Below are 6000 nucleotides of genomic sequence, written 5' to 3' on the forward strand. Positions count from 1 at the left end.
ACTAGGCTGTGACCTCAGGGGGTCTGTGGTATACTCAAACTCACTACCTTCCTGACAACCAACAGGGAGGAGGGGGCCAGGCTCTGAAAAGTCTTTTTGGGAAGAGGGGTTCTTCTTGTTAGTGAAAGGTAGGCAAGGAGAGATACCTCCCTTCCTGCTGTGTGTGTGTATGTGTGTGTGTATGTGTGTGTGTATATGTGTGTGTGTCCCCTGGGGCTTGCACTTAGGGCCTGGGTGCTGTTGCTGAGCATTTTAGTGGTTAATTGGAAGTAAGAATCTCACAGACTTCGCCGCCTCCATCCCCAGGTTTCAAACCGCAATTCTCAGATCTCAGCTTCCTGAGTAATTAGGACTACAGGCCTGAGCCACAGTGTACAACTCTCCCCGCCCTCTTGCTGGTCTTCCTTCTCCAAGTCCTTCTTTGAGCACACATCCATCCTTCCTGAGTTACGCTCATAGTTCTCCAAGGAGTAGAACTGGCAGATATTGTCTATTCTGTCATTCCCCCCTCCTGCACAAATGGGCCTGCCACACAGGAAATGCTTCCCAAATATTGCTGATTGGTATATTTGCAGGCTGGATTTGATGCCCTGATCCTTGACCAATAAACATTAAGTGTCCCAGGTTCCTGTTCAAAGAAGCTCGTATGTGCTCATCCAATATATATTGAAGGTCTAGTGTAGCAAACATGCCCATGCCTTTAAGATCTCTGGGTTTAATGAAAACCAATCACCTGTCAGGACCCAGAGGGCATGCGGCTTGCCTGTCACACACATGCACCTGCTGTCCCTCAGCAAGGAGGCTGTGCTGCTCAATGTAGGAACTTGGTGAGTTGATGTTCATTTGGGTTACCCATGGTGCTAGTTCCAGTAGAAAGTCAGCAGTTTTGATCTTTTCACAGTCTGAGCCCAGCATGGAAAATATAAAATGACATAAAGAAGTGGTGACCCTCCCTAGGCACTGGTAGCTCAGGCCTGTAATCCTTAGCTACTCAGGAAGCTGAGATCTAAGGTTCATGATTCAAAGCCAGCCAGTGTGGACAAGCCCAAAAGACTCTTACCCCCAATTAACCAGAAAAAAGACAGAAGTGAAGGTGTGGTACAAGTGGTAAGCTGCCAGCCTTGGATGAGAAAGCCAAGGGAGATCTCAAGGCCCTGAGTTCAAGCCCCAGTACCAGAACACACACACACACACACACACACACACACACACACACACACACACACACTGGCATGTGTTTCAGACATAGGAGAGAGAAATGATTAAAAACTAGAGTGGGTAGAGTGCCAAGCCTCAAACTCTGACCCCTGGCCTTGAGTGCTGCAACTTTACTGAGCCTCAGTTTCTCTATATAACATGGCAATCTTCAGAGTGCCTTATTTGAGCCTCATGGAGAGAACATGGAAAAGGCTCCTGCCAGTACCTGGCTGGGTGAAAGAGGGAAACAAACTGTAGCTACTATTGTTATTAATGAAGTTGCAATCCATGGTAGCAGAGAAAGCCCAGGCACAAGGAAGGAGGGAGGATGAGAGGGAGGGAGAGCAAGGTGACTTATTAACCTTGCCCTGGTAGCCTGGTGAGCTTTCTCTCAGTTGGCTCTGGCTGGCTGAGCCTGCAGGGCTGGGGCTCTTTGTGGGTGGGGTGTTTATTCTGGGAAGTGGCCCTGGCTGTTCCTCCTAGTACCCGGCTCCACAGGGAAAGAAGGCTTTGAGCCAGAAGCAAGGTTCACATGCAGCCTGGCTATACAATACAGCACCACCTGCACACATACCTTGCATGCACATGCACACGCGCACACACACACACACACACACACACATCTCCCTCTGCAAAGTCCAGGTTGAACAGTGCACAAAGCACAATCAGTCCTAGGGGCCAGCTGGTCTTGCATGTTTAGGACATACTCTTCCTGAGGGAACTCATCTGATCCCCAAAAAAACCGTCCTGGAGAGCCTGAAACACCCTGGCAGAGCCTCCTTGGCCTTCTTCAGGTGGGCTTCTTGGACATTTAAGCCAGACATGGAGGCCTATCTGGGTTAAATGTTCCGGGGTCACAGGGGGGTCCCACGCTTTCTTTTTTTGCCAGTCCTGGGCCTTGAACTCAGGGCCTGAGCACTGTCCCTGGCTTCTTTTTTTTTTTTGGCCAGTCCTGGGCCTTGGACTCAGGGCCTGCCATCCCTGGCTTCTTCCCCGTTCAAGGCTAGCACTCTACCACCTGAGCCACAGCGCCCCTTCTGGCCATTTTCCATATATGTGGTGCTGGGGAATCTAACCAAGAGCTTCATGTGTAGGAGGCAAGCACTCTTGACACTAGGCCATATTCCCAGCCCCCCTGGCTTCTTTTTGCTCAAAGCTAGCACTCTACCACTTGAGCCACAGCGCCCCTTCCAGCTTTTTCTATTTATGTAGTGCTGAGGAATTGAACGCAGGGCTTCATGTATACGAGGCAAGCACTTTACCACTAGGCCATATTCCCAGCCCCCCACACTTTCATTTTTAAGTTACAGAGCTTTGAAGGCACCCCTCAGCCACACTCAGCAAGACCAGCGGGCCTAAGGAAAGCACCATTTCCTGAAGGTTGGAGGGCAAGCACAGCCGCCCCCACCTCCAAAAAGCATGAGGCCAGCTATGTGACCTGCTCAACTCTCAGTCACCTGTTCTGAGCGTCTAAGGATAACATTGTGCAAACTTCAATGGAATCATTGAGAGGTTTTAAAAAGAAAAAAAATGACCGAATGAATATGAGCTCAGGAATTAGAACTATTATGTTTTTAAAGGGAGGACGGGGTTGGAGGTGTAGCTTAGAGAAAGATCCCCAGCACTGGGGGGGGCGGGGGGGGAGAAAGAGAGAGAGAGAGGAAGAGAGTGAGAGACAGAAAGGGAGAGAGCGAGAGAAAACTTTTTTTAAATGAGGATGATTACAGGGTATCAAGTAGGAGCCAGAGGAGGTGTCTGCTCGGTATCCCTAAGGAGAGCCCCTCCCCCCCCACCCCCCCCCCCCCCCCCCACCCCCCCACCCCCCCACCCCCCCACCCCCCCACACACACACACACACACACACACGGGCAGGGACCAGGGGCGGAGGAGCGGGCGCGACACATTTTTGAGTCGTGACCAAGTGGAAACTCCCTCCCCAAGACGGAAGCCGGGGGCGCCCCACTGGGGATGGAGCCTCCGCCGAGGCTGGATCCTGGGCCCGGGGGCGGGGCCCGCCTGGAGGTGGGGCTCTGTGGTCCAGAGCGACCACGCCCCCTGCATCCTCATGAATATGAATGAGCCAGCTGGGGAGCGGAAGTGAGAGGCTGCCCCAGCCCAGCTGGCTCCGCCCACGCCGCGGGGCCCTGGGGCGTGAGGGGCGCGGTTTGGCTCAGAAGCTCCGCCCTTCCCGCCCCGCGAGGGGCCTCCTTCCGGCTGGCGCGCCCCGGACGTGACCCCGCGGGGGCGCGCGCGCGGGTGGGCGGGAGCCGCTAGGCGGGCGGTACCCTCTGCACGGAGCAGGTGTGGCTGCGCTTTGTCCCCCGACGCTGCGGCCTGCGGGGCTTCCGGGCGCATTCGTGCTGTTCGTTCATCTGGGCGGTGGGCACACCGGCACGATGAGTAGGATAGCCCTGCCCTACCGGCGGCTTCCGTCCCGTGCCCCACAGGCCACCCGTGGTGCGCGTAACTCAGACCCAAACCTGAAGGAAGCCAGTACCTAACAAAAGCACATTCCAGAAAGTCGAGGAGGCCTGGCCAGCCGGGCTTTGAGGGGGCCCGTGGTGGAGTCATGATGAAAATGGCTGGTGTTGTTGAGCAGGTGCCAGGAAATTTGCTGCGTGCTTTGTGCATATTGTCATCCACGGGACAGCTGGAAGTGGGAGGTGGTCTCTGGTTTTATCTGGGAAGACATCAGGTTCTGGGAGGTGAACTAACTTACCCAAGGTCACACAGCTTGCCCGTGGCCATACCAGCATTGGAACCTGAGGCTGATGTCATTGCCTGAAACACCAGTAGAAGACCAAGGTGGAGTGACCTTGGCCTAGACATGCCCTCCACACTGGACCTCCCTTTCCTCCAAGTGCTTGGGGGAGAGGGCAGTGACTGACTGACCTCTAGAGGTGAAGGATCGCTGGCAGGGCCTTTGCTGCTGCTGTAATACCCACCCTGCAACTGGGGTCCCAAAGTCAGTGTGCAGAACAAGGGTGCACAGGGCCTTCTGGGAATATCTTGTCTCAATAGCAGTTGTCACCTCTCTAGCTCTGGAGCAGGTACCAGTTGCTTTGAGGAGGGAAGGCAGAAGGTGGAGGTGAGCCATGAAGAGGGTGTGGATAGAGGAGCCCCAATAGGTGAAATGTTCTGGAACAGTAACAGGCAGTGCCAGCAGCCAGCCAGGTTGCCCTGCTACGCGTGCAGGACACTACAGGCAGCATCCCCCGCCCCACCCCAAGTCATCTCACCTAGGAGGAGATGTGAAGACTCACACAGAAAACTGAGCCCAGCTCCTGCTGCTCAGGGAAGGTGGAAAGGGTCTCTGAGCTGCCAGTCCAAGCTCTGCATGCTCCTTGCATCCAATTGGGAAAGAGGGAAGAAACTCCTTCCTGCTTGAAGGAAGATTGGTCTGTGCTTTGGTCCCAGTGCATCAAAGGCCTGCAGTCACCATCAGTGACAGTGATCTAGAATTCATCCTTTCCTCAGCCCGGTGCACTCCTGGCCTAGAGGAACTAGTGTGAGAAGTAGTTGGTTGAAGAGCAGGACCCAGCACTGTTTGTTTATTTGGGGAGCTGAGCTGTTTACCTGACTCAGGTCCTGGTTATGTCAAAGGTACCAGTGGGATGGGACCAGAGTGGACCTCCTTAAGCAGGCCTATTGGAGAAGGAGGCTCAGAGATGTTATGTGGTCCTTCCAGGAATACACAACTATAAAGTAGCAGGGATGGAATTGAAGTCCAGATTGTTTGACTTCAGAGCAAAAGCCTAGTGGGTACTTTCTTTACAGCCCCCCACTTTCCCAACACAGACTCAAGGCGGAGGAACATGAACATAGGAACAGTAGATGGGAGATCAAGGGGCCAGTAATGTCCAAAGGAGACAGAAGGATACTTTCTACTTCTTAGAGCCTTGTTCCCAGGCCTTTGGATCTGGGACAAATCAACATGTCTCTTCCTAGTGTGTCACAGGTGTAGGTGGGGTGAGGGAGGACCACCTCAGGAGATGGCTAGCAATGACATCCAGCCAGGAGCCTTTTAAGTCTAGTCTGGAGGCTTGGCCTTAGAGCTGGGCACAGTATATGCCTGCCCCCCCCCCCCAAATACCTGCACTAACCTTGAACATTAGGTCTGCTGAAGCTACAGTATTGCCCAGGTGGGGTGCTAGGAATGGAGAGTAGTAGGGTGGGAGCCCCTGAGTGGCCGCAGAAGTACAAGGCCACACGTGTGTCATGAGACTCTTGTGGAAAGACAGAGGGAATGGAAGAAGGAGCTTGTGGGAAACAGTCACTGTGCATTGTTTCATGTTGAGCTGGTCCCCTGCTCCCTCTAGTCTTTGCCTCTGGTGACATTGTGCGTCTGAGCTAAAAGTCCAGGGCGGGTCCCAAGGACCAGTGTTTTTATAACAAGCTTCCCAAATGATTGTGTGATGCACTGTGGTCCCCTGACTAAACCTTGAAGTTCATTGTCCCAGACCTCCCACCCAGGGGGTCGCCAGGAGAAACCCCCTTCCCAGCCTTCCAGTAAGGGCTGGAGATGGCAGTGTAATTATTTTCCGTGACTGAATTGAAACGCATTCCAATCTCTGGAACACGGTCATCAGCAAGCTTCTCCTCTGTTTAAAATAAGTGTCTCAGCCATGGCCTTGTCTCCACCTCTCCCCCTGCCAAGTTTCTCAAAAGAGTAGGCCACCCCGGGTCACCCGCTCCCTGCCCAGCCACACACTGGCTTTCTTCCTCCCAGGCTGTGTCCCAAACTGTCCTGCCACTGGCTTTTTCTTTGAGCTTTTCCTCTGTCCTAAGTTCCTCCAGGGGCTG

The sequence above is a fragment of the Perognathus longimembris genome, chromosome 23, assembly GCF_023159225.1.
Source record: "Perognathus longimembris pacificus isolate PPM17 chromosome 23, ASM2315922v1, whole genome shotgun sequence".
Lineage (NCBI taxonomy): Eukaryota > Metazoa > Chordata > Mammalia > Rodentia > Heteromyidae > Perognathus > Perognathus longimembris.